Below are 18,719 nucleotides of genomic sequence, written 5' to 3'. Positions count from 1 at the left end.
GACAGCAGCACTTATTTTAAAACAACTTCATATCAAGCCAATGTGAAGCAAAATGGTCCAGAAACCCTGGTGGGGGTAGCAGGCAGTTTCTGCCATGACACATCAGTGCCAACTTGTTGGGGAAATGAATTTTTTTAATTCTCTCCCATTACAGTAAATTCTGCAATGTGCAACCTCTTGCTTTAGCAAAATTTGATTCAACACAAATAAATTGGGTTGTCTTCAGCCTCACCACCTCTTCACAGAAAGGAAGAAGAGCATTTTTCAAGGTTTATCATCATGCCTCCTCCATTCTTTCGGTCAGAGCACCAAAAGGCTGAGATTTTTCATGTTGAACTCTTCCCAATAAAAGAAATCTAAGTTTCATTCAAGGCAAAGAAAAATGTTTTCTTGAAAGTTTGAAGTTTCATTATATCCAGACTGTTTGCCATGTTTTCATAAGGGCACACAGCGACAGGACAAGGGGGAATGGCTTCCCCCTGCCAAAGGTCAGGGTGAGATGGGATATTGGGAAGGAATTGTTCCCTGTGAGGGTGGTGAGGCCCTGGCAGAGGTTGCCCAGAGAAGCTGTGGCTGCCCCTGGATCCCTGGAAGTGCCAAGGCCAGGTTGGACGGGCTTGGAGCAACCTGGGCTAGTGGAAGGTGTCCCTGCCCATGGCAGGGGTGGCACTGGATGGGCTTTAAGGTCCCTTCCAACCCAAACCATTCCATGATTCCATGATTATGATCTGCATGTGCCTCCTTAACTTTGCCAGGGAAGGGCAGAGCCAAGGGCTGTGCTGTTTCCATCTCAGCCATGCTCCTGCTGTAGCAGCCTTCCAGTCACAAGCTGGAAGCTCTGTGTGTGGGAGGACTGTGCATATTTAAGAGACTCTGATTTCACAAAGTGCTGCTGCACACACAGACTTCAAGGCAGACCCTCTGATTTGAACTGTTCTGATGAGTTCATGCACTCTGCACTGACAAATTATCTTACACGTGGAAGGAGATTTGAGGATCAGTGTAATTTTCTATGATCACAACTTCCCGTAAATGGTTCCATTTCCAGGCAAAGTACTTTTTCCAGGCAAAACCCACCATGCTCAGACAAAAGGAGCAGGAAGAGCATCTCTTCTGGGAAGAGTGAGGTTGCACCTCAGCATGTCAGGCAGCTCAAAACACAGTTTAAAACTATCAGAAAAGTGAGAGTTTACCCAAATCACTGAGTGGATCAATAAGCTATCACAAGGCCTGCTCTCACCTTGCCTGATACAGCGTCTGCCCCTGGAAACAGCCATCCAGAAAGTGTCCTAGGATGCACCCAGAGCCACCAAAACACGTGGCTGCCTACACAAGCCCAATATTTGTAAAAGTGTCAAGGCAATGGCCAGGTTTGCAGACACAGCTGAGTTAACCCAATGCCCTGAATGGGCTGTAACTGAAGTTTCTCCTTTAAAGTTTCTCCTTCAAAGAGCTGTGCTAAAAATTGAGTGGCAAATCACCATTCCTGATACAGCACAGAGACAAAAAGTTACTGTGCTGGAAAGGTGGTGTAAGTACAGAGTGTCCTAACAGCCCAAACCTCCAGTAACACTGAGTTAGTTTCCCTGCAGCACTATTTCCGTATTACCCAGCAAAGCACATTCTCTGCCTGCACTTTCAATATGCAAAGGGAATAAAAGCAACTGTCTGATCCAAGTTTAAAGTCTGTAAAAGAGCAGCTGGCAGAAACCAGCTGGCTGAGCCATGGAACTACCAAGGACAGAGATTCCTGTTCATATCACTATTTACATCCAGGCCCTGGAGTTCCTTGCTTTTTCCTGGTACTCAGTGAGATTTCCTTCTGGCTACTGTGGGTACAAGGTAACTACACATTTCCTCACTGATAACATGACTGGAATTGGAAATGTGTATCACCTCCACTTGGGACAATGCCTTAAAATGCCTAAAAATCTAACAAAATCCACAAAAAATATGTTTATAAATCATAGTCATCCTGTTACACATCTCCCAGCTGGGTTCTCCTGCCCCTTCTGACTCTCTCTTAGTTTCTACAGGGAATTTTTACAACAGGTTGATGCACAGTCCTCTCCCATCTCTGTACAACTCCAGCACAGGAACACACAGAGCTGCTGAGCTGGCAAATCCCAGAGCTTTGCCTGTCACTTCTGACCTTTGGGGTTTGAATCACGTCATTTCATTACACAGGATTCCAACAAAGTTTTTCTCTTTCCCACCAGTCTCCTGGTGAGGAAAATGCTGTATGAGTGGATCAGATATTCCTCTTCTGCCACACTTTTTCCATCACTTGGAATATATGCTTGTGTTTTGCACGGTTGTTTTGAAAACAAAAAGTAAAAGATTTATTAATAGAGAATGAGTTACACATCACCAGAAGGCAACCTCTTTGTTTTCAGGGGGGCTGGATTTTTTTTTCAAGTTACATTATTACATTAATTAATTACATTACATTTTATAAGTTACATTATCTGTTTTTTAAGGTTAAAAAAACCAAAAAATTACACTATGAAGCTTGCCCACAGTAACTCAGTGCAGACCAGGCCACGCTATGGGCAAACCTCTAAGCCAACTATGGAGCAGCCCAAGGCAAAAGCTTGGGTGTTGTTAAGCCATCAATTCTTTCTCCAGACATGCTGCTCCTTCAAGGAAACAGGTTTCTTCCCATCTCACACCCACGTGAATGCTCAGCCACAACCCAGCCTTATTTTTAAATATTACAATTGTGACACCGCCAAAACAATCAGTTTATGATAAAACAGTTAAAAATTCTTCATCTGACCCACCTGAGGTTTTCTGTCACTGCAACACCTCTGAACACATTTCTGCATGTGCCCAAACTTACTCCACAATAAACAGTAGCTTTATCTGGGAAAAGGAGGTCTTGTAACACTGGCTTTTTTTGTGCTTTACCCTGTTTTTTCAGGCTGTCAGATAAACACTACACTACTTCTGCACATCCTGACTGGAATATACCCTTTAGTATATTAATATATTATTATATTATATTAATATATTATTATATTATAATAATATTATAATATTAATATATTTGGATGCCACCTCAACAAAAGACCACTACCTTTTGCAGTCACCACAATTCTCACCTGAGCAATGCGGGGCTCACAACTATCATCATCACCATCCTAAAAGGTTAACAGAATATTCTAACCCAGCCATGGGCATTAAGAACAGCCATGAAACTGTGTTGTTATGGCAGCTATATCCATGTTCTCCCAACAGAAGCTTGAACTCATGCTGATTTAAGTCAGTCTGAACATATTGAATAAAGGCTACCCTAAAACAGGGATGCACCCTTTTTGGCAAAAGGGATTTTACAGTTGTGATATACTTTTGTCTGTGGCTGTATCAGCAAGAAAGAGAACCCTGTCTAGCTCTGTGGTCTGAACCCTTTCTGACAATGACAAAAATAGCACGGTGTGCCAGCCAAGAAATATCCATAATGGCTGAATTCAGGCTCTGTGCACAGAGCCAGCTGGAGGTTTGCTTGGCACCTCACACATCCCAACTGAGCCTGGCAGAGGAGAAATAAGTGGCACCTAGGCTGCAGTACAGGAAGAAACCACCCCAGCCCAGGAGGACAAGTTCATCTACCCCATTTCCTGCCTCCAAAAGCCAAGGGAAGGCTCTGCAGGCAGCCAACCCTCACCAGAGCAGTGTCACCAGCCCCCCTGCTCACAGCACACAGGGGGGGTTCTCTGCCATAGCCCACATAGGATTTCTCTTGTGCAAATGCATCAAGGAATATTTTTTAACCAGAACTTTGGCAACCACTGTGCCATGGCAGGGAGTTCTGTGGTTTAATTCTGTGGTTGCAGAAGGCAACACCAGCTACTCTGCACTTGGCATGTCTCCCTAATTCCTTTCTTCAAACAGCCAGGTGTTCACTGCTTCAGTGACACCTGAACCTTTAATTCCAGCTGTGACTTTATGAACACTCCATCCTCCACTCCAACATCTTGTTTCAAGCATAACAGTTCCCACTCGACCTTCTCTCTCACTGCATCTCTGATCAACTCTGCTCCACTTCTCTTATGCCACCTTAGAATTATAGAATCCCAGAATGGTTTGGGTTGGAAGGGACCTTAAAGACCATCCAGTGCCACCCTCTGCCATGGGCAGGGACACCTTCCACTAGCCCAGGTTGCTCCAAGCCCTGTCCAACCTGGCCTTGGACACTTCCAGGGATGGGCAGCCACAGCTTCTCTGGGCAGTTGAGGATGTAAATTGAGAAAGTCAGATCACAGCCAAGATTCCCAGTGAGGACAGAATGCCACAGAAATGCACAAAGGCACAACAATTATTTTGGTTCTTTTTTGCTTTCCTAACTATTCCTCTAATTCCATCTGATGCCTAGGCATGCCTCAGGATGCTAAGCTAACTTCCACGGGTCTCTTACAACCTTAAGATCTCATTCTTGAGCAGTAAAAGCTAGGTCAGAGCCTAATTCCTATGTACTGGATGTTAAGATTAAATTGTATTTAATCAACACTAAATTGAACTGACATTTTATCACCCAAGTTCACTGGAGCCTTCCAGTATTCCCTCCAGCTGCCCTATGTGGTTATTACCCTGAACACCTTCCTCGGGTAGCCTCACAGTCCAGATGCTCTTGCTTCAGAATATTCCTAAGTGATCTGGATATAGGAAGAACAGGTGGAAAGACTGAGTAGTGAAATCTCCAAAGCAGAGAAAAATATTTCAACAATGTTATTTATCCCCTACACTTATTTCATATACTTTAATCAAATATTTGCTTGAGATGGGCATCCCTGTTATTTTACAGCTGCTTAAGTCTCTTTAAAAGTCTCTGGTAAGTATTCCTGCCAAAATCCCAACAGATTGTGTCAACCAGATCCCCTTTTCTGACTTGCTCTTGACTCCTACAAGGAAATTTAATAGATTTCCAAGGCAGACTTCACCTTAAAAGAACTGTGGTGAATCTTATCCCCACATGCAATGTGTGCATCTGCCCTGGCTCTCAGCATAGGAATTTCAATCTCCACCAAACACCAGACAAATATTTCACTAGGAACTTCTTCAACAGAAGGTCACAAATCTGTGGGGGGTGGAGAAGTGGTGCTTGATGTGGAAAGAGAAATCAAGCATCCACTTTTTTTTTTTGGCAAAAGGGACGAAAAACACGAAGCAACAAAAATTCATCCAGACAAAGGGCCCATCCACTTCCTGTGTGTGCAGGGAGACCTCTCCAGTGGCAGGGAGAGCATGTCCTGCTCCACCTGCCAGCCAGGCCTGCCCAGCACGGCTGGGGAATAAGCACCTTACATAACAGTGTATTTCCAGCACTACACACTGAACTGCTTCCTCTATCCTGGAGAAGGTATTTTTGGATCTGTTCAAATGCTACTGTGTTCTTCCAGGGCTTTGCATTCTTCTGCTCAGAAATTGCATAATCTGATGCCATAGGAAATAAGTGATGTTGCATAATGACTCTCGTATTCGCTGCAGGATTTGGGGAATGCACTTCTGTGGGAGGGCAGCTCTGGGCAGAGGTCCTTGGCTTTGGAGGAAAGGAGAACCCATCAGCCACCGGCCTCTGGGGAACAGGGGGAACAAACCAAGGACCACGCTTACTTCCAAAAAAATCAGTTTAACTTTTAATCACCCATTTGCTATTTGTTTCCCCTCCCTCTGGCTGCCACGTGTCATGACCTACATGCACACATGGAACACCAGCAGTTCCACAGTGTTCTGACACCTCACTGACCACTGATACCCTCCACCACAAGCCCATCAATATATTGCCAAACATTCAGCTGCTACAAAGACAGACTAAATGCTGATTAGCCTTTTATACGGCTGAATTACTGTTGGAATCTGTCTCAGATCAAAATTTAGAAATGACCTTAAGTTACACTCTTCTCTTTTGTCTTTCCAGCTGTTTTCATGGCAGGATCCAGTCACAGGTTCCAGGCTCCGCTCTGCTCCTTTTCTGTTCATCCTTCCCAATTCTGCACTTTTACCTCATTGAAGACCCACATTACATCACTAAATAACCAAAGTGTAGTCACTAAAGGACAGTGACTAAATAACAACACATTTAAGGACTCAAATTCAAATATTTTACAACAACGAAGTCCAGGAAAATCTCCAAGTTCAGTTCACAGAGGCCTTACAGCCTCACTGACCTTGCTACATGATGCCATTAAATGTTCCAGTCCTACCAACAAACAATACCTTGGAATTTTCCCCACCTACAGCACTGAAACGTCATATTTTCCTCCAAGGACTAGCCTTAAAATTAATTAATGTCTGAAAGATCTTTGAGGATGGAGATCAATATCACAGTGCTGTTCTCAGGAATCCAGTGAATGAATCAAAGTCTCACTTTAACTCACGTGAGGCGTCAGACCGGTCTCAGGTAAATTCGCTCACTCCCACGTTTGTTTTTATTTTTATAGTAGACATGAATTATTCAATATTTGCAAAGCACATCTGACATGTAAAAGCTACTCACACGAACTTCTCAGCACTAACAGCTTCATGCCCAGTATTAAATAACTGAACAACTACCCATGGAAGTACCAAAATTCCCGGGGCACGTGCAGCGCTCTGGACTCTGTCCCAGGTCCCAGGACCTGATGGGAAGGGCAAGGACACTGGAAATCCAGCTGGTAGATCTCAGATGAGGAATGACAGTAGTACTCAGATGTATTTAGCAAGCACCATACACAGCAAAGAGGATTATTGCTCAACAGAGCGGAGGCACAATGCCCTGCTCAGGAGCCTGGAGTAAGCCTGTATTAGTGACACAGAGTAAGGTGTGAGCCTGCTCCGAGGCCACCACGGGCTGGGAACACCATCAGGGCACACAGGCAGCACAGCCCCAGAGCAGAGAGCCACACAGGAGCCCCAGAGGCCTGGCAGGACTCGTGGCACCCAGCACCCAGCCCCTGGTGCATCCCCACTGGATGGGTTACAGTGGATAACCCAACATTGGGGGATCTGTGCTGGATTTTCTGTGTGTCAGCAGAAAAGTCACAGCTGTGCAGTTGCATTACTGGCTGTGGTGTCCCCCAGAAGGTAACAGAGTATGGGACTGGGGACAGGAAAGGACAAGTGTGCCAGGCACGAATACAGTGTCCACACAGACAACTCCATTCCTCCAGCCCACTATGCTGGAAAAGGTCCAGCCTCTCACCCACACCAGGACTTTCTCCTTCCTTCCCTCACAGCACCCCTCCAACTGCTCCAGGGGAACCAGCACCAACAACCACAGCTTCACCAGGGGGTTATCAACCATATACTTGACACAGACACATCTACTCTTCCCCCTGGCCTACACCCAACTGTTGCTAAAGCCTTTGAACCCCCTCCAGTCACCGAATTCTCAGCTGAAGTTGTAAGCAGGGAAAGAGGACAGAGGTCAAAACACACACTGAGTATTTATAGGGGTGGGAGTAAGCACACACAGAGCTGCTGCTCCCAGCCCACCACAGCACTTCAGCTGCAGCTGCCACCCTGCCATTCCACCCTGAGTACTCTGTGTTTTGGGTGAAATATTTACTCCCCCCTCCCCAGGAAATGGGAACGATTTGCTGCAATGTCACACCACAGGAGACTACAAAAGCCTAAGCCCCTGCACGAATGGATAAAAACCAAAGTCCCATAAGCTGGACAGGGCTTGGTAAAGTGCCAAACTCCGAGAGCTTCAGAGGTAACATTTCCCTCAGCTGGCTCGTTTTGAGTCAGTTATGGCTGAGAACTCACTGGAAGTTGTACAAGCAGTAAACCTGCTGCTGTTTTCCTCCAAATACAGGATCTCAGGTGAGAGTTTGGCTAAAAGGCTCAATGCCCCTTCCCCTGCCTGCCCTGGCCCCAGGGACCAGGACTGAAGAGCAAAGTGTTCACACAAGCCACGTCAGATCTCTTAATTTTATACAAAAAAAGCTTCACTTTAAAACTGTGCCATTTTAAGAAGCCCTACTCTAAACCCCCTCCCCACATCTTGACTGCAGACAGTCTGAAACAGGTACCAGGTGGGAACAACTCCAGTCTAATCACTCATCACCCCATATTTGCTGTAAAAAAAAAAAGTCCTAAGAAAACAGGAAATACTGTAAAATCTTTCTTATCCTGCCACTGCTTAGAGCAGACCCATGTTTAAATAACTACTAATTGTGAAAGGGCTTACCTAGGAAGAGATTTTCAAATAAATCATTACTCAATTTTCTGATCCACTGGAGATAAGCCACTTACCAAATCTTTACAACAGCAGACAAAAGAGGGAGGTTAAAAATGCAACCAAAAAAACCCCCAAACATGGTCAAACACAAATTCACAAATAGCTGAGGAGCAGTGAGAGTCCCTACCATATATTCTGTGCTAGAAGTTACTTGCTAATTCCAGGCACAGGGGTCAAAATGAATGCCAGCTATAAATTTAACTATCAGGCAGCAGGGGACAAAGACAAATCTGAATGACAGGACCATTCTGGATCAAAGACTCACACTGGAGGCCCCAAAGACAGGAAACAAAACTGGTGTTAAAGCAAAACAAACAAACAAAACCCCCACTACATCAAAATCCAGATTTATTTGTATTTCTCAGCAGAAGGCTGTCACAGCCAGAGGTTCAAAGGGCTGCCTCTCTCTAGAAACAAAACCCGCATACATTTGGGGACACAACAAAAAGGACAGTGACAAAAACTTTTCAACCCATGACAACTCTAGCCTCCACATTTTAGGGCATCCCGAGGTGTCAGTGGCTGCACACAGAGCAGGCACTGGGAAAAGTGCCCACATGTCCCTGTCAGACCGACTGAACCTCTCTCATTTCAAATATTTTCATGTTTTCTCCCTCAAAATTATTTATCAAAATACATTCCCTCAGCTGCTTCTACTGAACAGACTGCCTATTGCTAAAATCAGTATATCCAAACACATGGGCCTGATGTCATCTTTCTCCAGATCTACTTAAAATACCCCCTTTTTTTTTTTCATTTACTTAAGAGAGACATGTGGTTTGACATGATTAAGCTATTGCAGTACTTAAACCACCCCCCCAAAACAAAAATAAAGAGCAGCTCCTCTTTTCATTGGGAGAAAACATGACATCATGCCCCATTCAGGTGAGCAGGAATATGACAAATCTTGCCCCAGTGAACAGTATCGTTAACTGCAAAGGTACTCCCAGCTCCCTCATTTATTAGGAAAATGAGGGGTGAAAATCATGTGTTCAGCACACCAGAGACAGCTCAGGCTGCTATTTGCAATAATACAAGAACAAATTCCTGCCTGGCTGATTGAAAGAAAACACATCTCCTTCATCTCAGAAATAAAATTAAATTATTAATCACTGTAGCACAACAGAAGAACTGTTTTATTAGCCCACAAGGAATAAAAATTACAGTTTTGCCTAAAAGGCAAAAAATACAATTCTGCCTCTTTATACTATCTCTTGTAATTCTTATGTCATTGCCTGCATATTCCATTTATAACCATTCTCCACTGCCATTCCCTTCCCCTTTAAAAGGGGGGCACAGGAAGATAACGTGCAAAATTGCAAGTGAAAAATGTCTATCACACCGACAGGCAAAGGCCAGGCCAGCTCTCAGATTGATATGCAGTGATGGATAAATTAAGGTTTCACATCTCTCCTCTTCCCTCTCTCAGCATCATTTTTTCAGCCCTTTCACATCACAAATGCAACATCCATCTGTCCTTCCGAAATAAATGGCGAAAGGGGAGCGCTGACCATGGAACACACACACACACACACAGACCCACACACCTCACAAAAAACACATTTTCCTCCGGATACTCACGGGGATGAAGATTTCCTATGTGATGCTCCATTTTCTCGCTTTAAAAAGATGGAAGGGGGGGGGAGAAAAAAAATTTAAAAAAAAAAAAAAAAAAAAAAAAAAAAAAAAGGAAGTGTTGCAAAATAAAAGGAAATTCCACCCACACAATCCTGCAGCCTGCTGCAAAGAAGCACAGAGCGTGCTGACGTCACGGATTCATGAATGGATGGAAATCGGGATGCTTGGAGATTCGGCGGCCCCGGCTGGGGCTGGGCACCGGCAGAGGGGAGAGGGGGGCAGCCAATCCCAGCCAAAGCCAGGCACCCGACTGCCTGAGCCCCCCGGAAAATGGCATCAGTGCTGCCACCCCGGGGGGAGGACCAGCGAGGACATCCTCCGATAGCCCCGAGTCTGTGCCGCTCCTGGGGAACAGCAGCGTGTCAAATAACAGCCATCTGGTGCATGAATCAAATGGGTTTGGTAATCAGAAAAGGAGTTTATCATCTCCCCGGCTTCTTGCAGGGTTACAAACCCGGGGTATTATTATTAAAATAACTAAATATAAGCATGTACTGGAAGGAGGCAGCAGGGAGAACAATAGGAGGCTTGTGTTTGATTAGCGATGCAAAAGCACCAGCAAAATAAAAATAGGAGCACTGACAAAATCCTGCATTCAGCTCCAGTCAAACATTCCCAGCAGCGGGCAGACGAGCTCACAACACTCGGGGACACTCAGAAACAAAGATTGGAGCAGGCAGTTTCACACCCGGGGCTACACAAGGAATGGTGGGCACAGCACCCACGGCTCCCAGCCCACCAGCCATTCCCATTCCAGCTTCAGTTCCAAGCCAGTGGAACACACTCAGTTGTGCAGACCACGTGCAAGGGCACCCAAATGGATGGCAGAGTCCTGGTGAATGCTCACAAGAGCAGCTCTGATTAACTTAGACCTGGACAGGAGAAGGGCACAAGTCATGCTTTGGTTTTGTATCCTTGAAAAACAAGGGATGGAGTGGAGGGATGAGCATAGCCAGGAATGAAGGTCAAGGTTTGAAGGATAACCTGGGCTGTAAGCTCTGCAATAACACTGTCTCAGGGTTAACCAGAATTCACCCTTTTGGACTTTAAAACTCCTTCTGAACAATCTGCAGCCTCCAAATTATTAAGACACATGATTTCCATATTTCCACCACACCTTCTCCTAGCAAGGAGGAAGCAATTATGCTATAACGGGTTGTCCCAAAATTTACTCTGCTGGTGCACATCTTAAAAGAAAGCCTGAGAGAATCCCACCTTTCCTTATAGGAAGTGGGTAACATCCCAAAATAAACCAGGACTGGATGTAACAACAACAGATCTGGGTTGAGAAATCAGGGATTTTGTTCTACTTGATCTCATGTGAACCAGCACCACTGACACCAGCTCCTGTGGAGGGAGAAGGGCTTGGATTCTGCACTGTGGTTTCTGAGTTGAGTTGGCCAGAGAAAATTAAAAGGAATGCAAATTTCTTGTTACCTACCTCCAAGATCAAGGAAAGCCCCAGGTGACTTTCGCTGAAGAAATATCTCCTCTCTAAGATTTAAAAGTCACCAAAGCACCAGATTTCTACCCAGACAGCACAACAGCTGCACTGCTGTGCCCCAGGGGAAGCAGGAGGGGAGGTGTGGAGAGAGATGTCCCTTCTCCAAAGGGATCACTCTGTGCCACCATTTCAAATCCCAGTTGCACCTGCTTTGACTCCCTGCCTTGCCTTCCCTCCCCCTGCAGAGCCCAGCCCTCAGCCAACACCACCACCATGGGACAAAAACAGCTTCCAGATTTCCCTGGCATTTTCAAAACAGACCCAAAAATGTTATTTTACTCCTGTGCCCTAAAGCAAAAAGGGATAAATTCAGGAACTGGAAAGGGGAGCACAGTAGCACATGCAAGAAGTGGAAGAAAATGAAGAGAAATACCACTGTAGAATGAGAAAAGTCAGAATAAAAATAGAAAGGAGAATAATTTTCAGAGGTTTCCAAGGGTTAATTGCAGTGACATTAAAAAAAACAAAAACAGCAGGGAAAATAAGTGGGAACAAAACCCCAGGAAGACTCCAGGGGAAGAAAGCAGCTTGCACATAAAATTTCAGATTTTATTCTCTGTGGTGGTTTGGTTCAGCACCCCAACACTTGATTTCATCTATGTCTCAAGAGCTCAGACTAAAATTTTCAAGCACAAAAGTCCTGAATTTAAGTGAGATAACTACCTTAGCTCATTGTGAAATAGAAAAAGCAATGTCCCCAAAATTATGTTGGGTTGCAACCAGTTGGGTATTTTCATAGTACACATTGCACAGTTCTTTTGATGCACCACTAGTGAGTAAATAAGTTGATCGAGATTAGAAAGAAAAATAATTTTCCTCCTTCTGAGACAAAAACACTGGCAAAAGCAGGGAACTCTGGGAAGATGCCTGAATACGATTTTATGCATAAATTTAGTTCAGTATTAATGTGAAAATAGAAAAAAAAAAAGTACCAAATACAATAAAGGTAGAAGACACTAAAAATCCAAAGTTCATAAGGGACCACACAACTGCCAGTGAAAAGCTGACAGGCAACAGGATTTCTGAAAGGGCAACCAAGTAACTAGACCACTAGCAGAAATAACAGGCCAAACTGGTGGAAATGGGTGCTAGAAGTATTAAAAAAAAAAATATCTGTTCACTGTATTTGAAAAAGACAGGATAATTAAGTATTTCCAAGCCAATTAATAACTAATAGGAATGTTATCCAGCATCTGCTAGGCATAACGTTTCTAGCTGGCACATCACATTGATTTGAGCCCAGTCCTAAAATAATCATTTAACAAGTTCTCCAATCCTGTGACCTTCAATTTTAATAAACTGGCGAATGACTAAAATTGCCCAAGACTGAGGATACCAATATTATGCCAATACTCAAAAATAGCAAACATTTGTTATTTATAGGCCCTGGGAACTTGATGGAGATCTTGGGCAAAACTCCTGAACCAACCTTTGACAGGGAAAGGGGGTTCTGCTGCAGGGGACAAGTAATCCCAGTGTCCTGCCTCCAGGGCTGGCCAGGAACAGGCACAGGGAAGCACAGAAGCAAAGCAAATCCTTAACACTCCTTGTAGCACATTCCACTGACTACAGCAGAAAATTAGAAGAGAGATGGCAGTGACTCAAAGGTTAATTTCATAATTATACAGCACCAGGGCTGTTCATAAATCTACTCTGCACACACTTAGGGGGACAAGAGGGACAGCACTGTGAAAACTTCTACCTGGATGAGCAAACAGGTGAAGTGAGACAGCAAATGATTCTCCAACAGGCAAAAGTCTGGGTAAATATTGGCATAGATAAGGTGGTGAGAGGAGCATTTCATTGTCAAGTTCTCAACATTTGTGAAATCTCGGATCCACCCTTCCAACCCTGTAGGTAAACACCCCTCTTCTGAGTGTCCTAACCTTCAGCAGTGGGGTGGGTGACAGGAAAGAAGGAAAAAAAATCAGAATCATAGAATCAGATCAAGATTTTAACCAGAATGTCCCCAAATCTGAGACTCTGGACAGTCCTCCCTGCCAAGGCAGGTGAATGGGACTGCAGTTCCACAGGACCAGTGCCAAGAGCCATCAGCTGTGACCAAAGGAAAGGAGAAAAAGCCCAAAGTGGGGCATGTGCAAGACATCTGGGTCTGCTAGAAATGAAAGCAGAGAGCTGGAGATGGACACAGACTCACAGACACACAGCACCCTGAGGGAAAGCCCCCCTTGTCAAAAGGGTTTCCCTTAAAAGCGATTCAAGCAAACTCACTGACACTTGTACCACCATTGCACACTCTTCAAACCAAAGTGCTACCAACTCCTCTTACCCAAAAGTGAGGTTTCTCTACAGTAAAACCACCTTCCATGCTGTTGCCAGTTGTGTTTGACTGAGTGTGCTCTGCAAGCCACGATGGGTAGGAGCACATAACACTGTACAACGACCTCCTTTAACCTTGTCTTGCCTTTACTGACACTCCAGGAACTAAAAACAAAATAAAAGACACTAAAAGGCAATAACAAGACAAATTGCATTATGTGGTCTCTTGTTTAAGCACGAAGTTGGTATAGATTCTTTTTTTGAGGAGTTTCTGGGTGGTTTCCCATATTTTTCCAGATGAGCTGTGCCTCACAGGCTCCTCACCACAGTAAGTCTGGGAAGAGACAAATCACTGTAGTGTTAACATGCACTCATGAGGCTGGGCAAGTTCAAAAAACTACCTTTGCAGACTTTTACCTTCTGAAAGAAAGACTGCCCAGCTCCTGAGACATAAGGAGAAGTCCTGGAACTCTACCAGGAAGGAAAGAGTGCTACATAAGAGACATTAAAGCTGCTGAAAGGGCAGTTAATGCAGCAAGTGAACAACAGCCTCCCCAGATTTCCAGTGGCTGTGGCCCAGCTGAGCAGAGGCCATGTGAGAAAAGCAGATCTATTTGTTCAGGGACACAGGCACAAAAATAATATTCCTCTCAGAGAACACGCTGAAATCAAGCCTTCCATAACAATAATTAACTCCAATAGAGTTGCCAGCAGTGAGAAACACTGAAAAAAAAAATTTTAAAAATAAGTATATATAAATAGCAGCTATAAGGGACACTTGTAAAGCCAAGTGAGCCAACGTCACCATTCCTCTTCCAGGTGGGGAGCCTGCAAAAGCAGTGAGACCTGACAACAAAACCTCAGTAGCATGTGGAAAGAGAAGTCCTATAATTTATGTTATTCCCATAAAAAGGCACACAAATGGGGAGCCTTTGCAGAGAGGAATTAATGAAACTGAAGAAGTGATTAAAAAATGCAGCTCAATTCCCCAAGGTCAAGTGTTGTTCAGAGGAAAAAAAAAAAGAAATCACCTGCATAAATATAGAAACAACTTGGAGCAGCTGTGCTGTAGATAAGGGCTGGGGATGGAGAGGATCACAGTTTGAGAACAAATTATAAATATCCAGTTGTCACAAACAAGGCAACTTCTGTCCATTGACAGGAGCACAAATTCCTGATCCTCTCAGTTTTGATGAAGCCTCTGGTGAAGTCCATTTTTGGGTCAGGCTTGTCAGGAAAGAGAGAAACCACACCAGAACTAAAAAAAAAGGACAGACAGGTAGTTGGGTGAGCTATGAGGGATGAGTAAGGTAACTCACTGAGGTGGCTCAGTCTGAACAGAGCAAAAAGAGAAGAGATATGATATATTTCCATTAAATATAGAAATGGTTTCTGCAAAGAAAGAGGGAACTTATTCTCCACGTCGACAGTGAGTAAGAAAAGTAATGGACTCAAACTGCAGCAAGAAAAATTTCCTTAGGCCACAAGAAGAACTTTTCAAAGTGGTAAATAGTGAAGCACCAGCCTAAAGAACTTGAGCTGCCTCCTCTGTTAGGAGGTAAAGGACAAAAAATCATCTCAAAAACTGTCCAGCAATACTGATGATGCCTTGATGCAAAAGGTCAAGATGAAATTTTGGAACCTCTCAGGCCTCTTCTGTGAAGATATCCAAGCACTGAAGTCTTTGTAGCAAGAGCAGAAGCTAAAAAATTCTTCTGATCTTTTGCAGTACAAGGTCTCACCAAATTAAATCTTTCCATCCCTGTTACCGTTACACAACCTCTCCAAGGAATATTATTCGGATTTGTACCAAAAAACTCCAAAAACTGCTGAAAGCCCATTAAGATAGCAAAATTCAAGCATTTATAGGTCAAGAGACTACCAGACTAAGGCTCTATATTAAGCACTAACAGTTTTCTCTGTAGCACTGTGATAGAACTCCTTCAGGAACAGTGGATCAACCCTATGTAAATATTCTCAAGGCAAACAAAACCTGCTCAGCATCTCCCTCCCAGACTCACATCATTCATGAAGCCTCCAGTAGGTTTGGCTTCAGAGCTCACTGCTTTTTCTCCCCTCTCCCAAGAGTCTCCTGCTCCCCTGCAGACCATGGAGGAGCCCTCTTGGTCTGTCTGAGGTATCACAACGCAGAATCACTCACCTCAGGAGGAGTTATGACAGCACTTGAAATAGTAACAGTCATGATTAGCAGAATATTGGGGTTGAGAACACTAAACTTGTCAGCAGTGGGGTTTGATCCTTGTTTTCAAGCACAGTGCTGGGCAATGCAGCATATGATGGAGAAGGCACCACAAAGCCCCCGCCACACCAAATACTCTCTGATTTAAGTCACAGAGCTGACCTTAAGGGACAACCAAAAGGGCACATAAAACTTAGCCAATGTCCTGATACTACAGCTCCAACCACCAGCTTCGGGTTGCCCAGGATTTGCCCATCCAGGGAAAAATCAGCATCACATCAGTGAATTCAAGTCATGGCTGAGAGAGAACGAATGAGAGCCACGTTCACAACCACATCAGCTGAAACCTTACCCTGGGACCCTTCTGGGGCTTCACAGCAGTGTTTTATAACCCCCAGTCCTCTACAAATGTCACAGTCCCCCTTAGGGCCAGCCCTTCTATCTTCAAGCCTCCTCTATCCACTCCTCCCATGCACAGAGCACTCCCATATAGAGTGCCTTGTCTATTAACCACAACGATCAGATAAATTAGAAGCAGCAATGTTGATGAAGCAACTGATGAATTGTCATTGATGAAGCAAGGACAGGGTGGCTCAGGCGACTAATTGCTTTCACTGAGATGAAACCAGGTTCAAATCAAGGGAGAATTTACTTCTTCAGCAAAATACTTCACCTTAATTATAACTCGCAACGAGAGACAGCCAGAGTCTAAATATATGGATGCTCTGCCTCTCCAGCACCCACCACTCCTCATAGAATGGGTAAAAATTGACAGCTTTTATATTAAGAAATGAATCCCAAAATGTAGCTCCATCTCACATCTTCCTGCAATCCCACTCAGAGGTGGCTCAGGCACATCCTAAAATTACATCTCTGCAGCTTTCTCTGCACGAAGCTTCTCCGTACGACAAAGATCACACAAATCACACAAACGTAAAGAGAATGTGCAGAACAAAACCATTTTCAGTCTCCCCGAGTGAAACAACTAAATGTTTCCTTGCATTACACATATCCACTCCCTAACTGAAGAAAACTGTAGATCATTTTAGTTACAGACAAGAACAAATGATTTTCCAGCTAGCATCTACAAAGAAAACAAGAAACTATTTTTTATTCTCCTAACCTTAGTTGGAAAGATTAGAGAATTTTTACAGAATTTGCTCCTTTTCAGTTCTTCACACTGCTATATGCAGTTTGCTAGCACACAAGTTTTACCATTTAATTTTTAATACATGAAATAGATAAGCTAAAAAAAATTTTGTATAGGACACAATCAACAGATGAAATATTCTTAGAAACAGCAATATCCAAACCACATTAAGCATCATGCTAACATCAAAGGCAATGTATATTACAAAATTATCTCAGGTTCACACAGATGCATTAGAAGATAAGAGAACACGAGACAGAAAGAAACCTCCTGCCATTTACATCACATTTCAAAAGTGGCAACAGACCATAAAGACTCACTTTGAGAACAGAGGGGAAGAATAGGACACTCATAGACCAAAAGCCATCTTAAAGACCCCAACCCTAATCCTTCTCCCATTATTAAATCTATAACCTGCTCAGATCTCAAAGCAGACCACAAATCTCTGCATTTTCTGGAACTTCACTGGTGTCTCTACTCCAGCTACAACAGTCTGGATTCCTCTGAAAAATCCGCATTCTCCAGCCAATCACCAAGGAAACACCACGAAAAAGTACTTCCAACAACGAAAAATACCTCAACTTTATCCCCTCAATACACCCAAAGAGATTCAAACGCTTTCAGAGTCCAAGTCACACCTGAAAAGTTTAAACACCAAGATTACCTTCACCCCAGCCTATGCAAACACCCCTCTGGCACTTGTCCTTCCCTATTCCCTCCCATGGGAGCTGGATTCCATGAGGAGCCTGCAGGTGAGCAAACCCAGCAGGGAAAGGGCTCTGGACACAACACAAAACCAGAGGGTGAACTCGCCTCGCTCCTAAAAGCAAAGCACATTTAAGATTTCAGACAACTGCAGGAGTGAGCACGTCATTGTTTCACACCCTTGAGTTCCTGACCAGTTCCTGGGGTTAAATAACAACTTGCCAGTACCTGATCATTGCTGCAGGTGCACTGAAAGCCCATGTCCTCTTGGCTCACTGCACATGTGCCTCCTTCTTCACGTCAGATAAACCAAGCTGCTCCCTGAAGCTGCACCGTGGGGAGTGTTCAGGGCAGTCCAGCACTGAATTCTTCTCTCTAGAAAGAACAAGAAAACTCAGAATCCTGCTGGAACGTATTTAAATAACGCTCCCAAGATCAACCCAAAACATCCCCTCGGCACATCGTGATGTTACGTGGCACATTGCAAGGCAGCAGAACACATCCAAATTTTAGTATGCACTCTCAAAAAGAAGCTGGGAGTAGAAAAATACCTCAACATATTTAGTACATCCTTTCTTAGCACAGGCCCACACTCTCTAATCCTTTTATGGTAGAATTTTAATCTAAATTAAGCAAGCAGCTCCAGTAAAAGAGCTCAGAGCTTTCCACATTACAAAATTACATCAGGATGGGATTAGCCTTTAAAATAACATACTTTGAGGTAATCTATTAATGATATTTTACACTTGATTTCATACCTAAACTCCAAGTTATTTGTTTTACTAATTTTAAGCAAATTTTAGGAAAAGCATAACTTTTTACAGCCCTCCTACATATATACAACTCAGAACACCATTATTCCTGGTACTACCAGAAACAGGCAAGGAGAGAGGCAACAAATACTGAGATTTCCAATCCTGAGCCTACTGCATCTTCTTCCCACCCCACACAAATCTAACAGGCTGCAAGACTTAGCCCAGCTCCTCATAAAATTAATCAACACCTTGAAATTACAGAA

The 18,719-nt window shown here is 43.9% G+C and overlaps 1 protein-coding gene across 1 annotated transcript in view; it reads right to left on the bottom strand.

Moving 5' to 3' along the window:
* MAP3K13 (mitogen-activated protein kinase kinase kinase 13) overlaps positions 1-18,719 on the bottom strand; it is a 64,862-nt gene that overhangs the window by 26,962 nt on the left and 19,181 nt on the right. Inside the window, exon 3 of the mRNA XM_029962642.1 lies at positions 17,930-18,076. The gene's annotated coding sequence lies outside the window, so the exon portion shown is untranslated. The remainder of the gene's footprint in view (positions 1-17,929; positions 18,077-18,719) is intronic.

This window comes from Manacus vitellinus, unplaced genomic scaffold, assembly GCF_001715985.3.
Source record: "Manacus vitellinus isolate BGI_N305 unplaced genomic scaffold, ASM171598v3 scaffold_49_pilon, whole genome shotgun sequence".
In the NCBI taxonomy this organism is placed as follows: Eukaryota; Metazoa; Chordata; class Aves; order Passeriformes; family Pipridae; genus Manacus; species Manacus vitellinus.
Note: the sequence above shows the minus strand (reverse complement) of the source record. Positions and strands in the feature narration are given on the sequence as shown.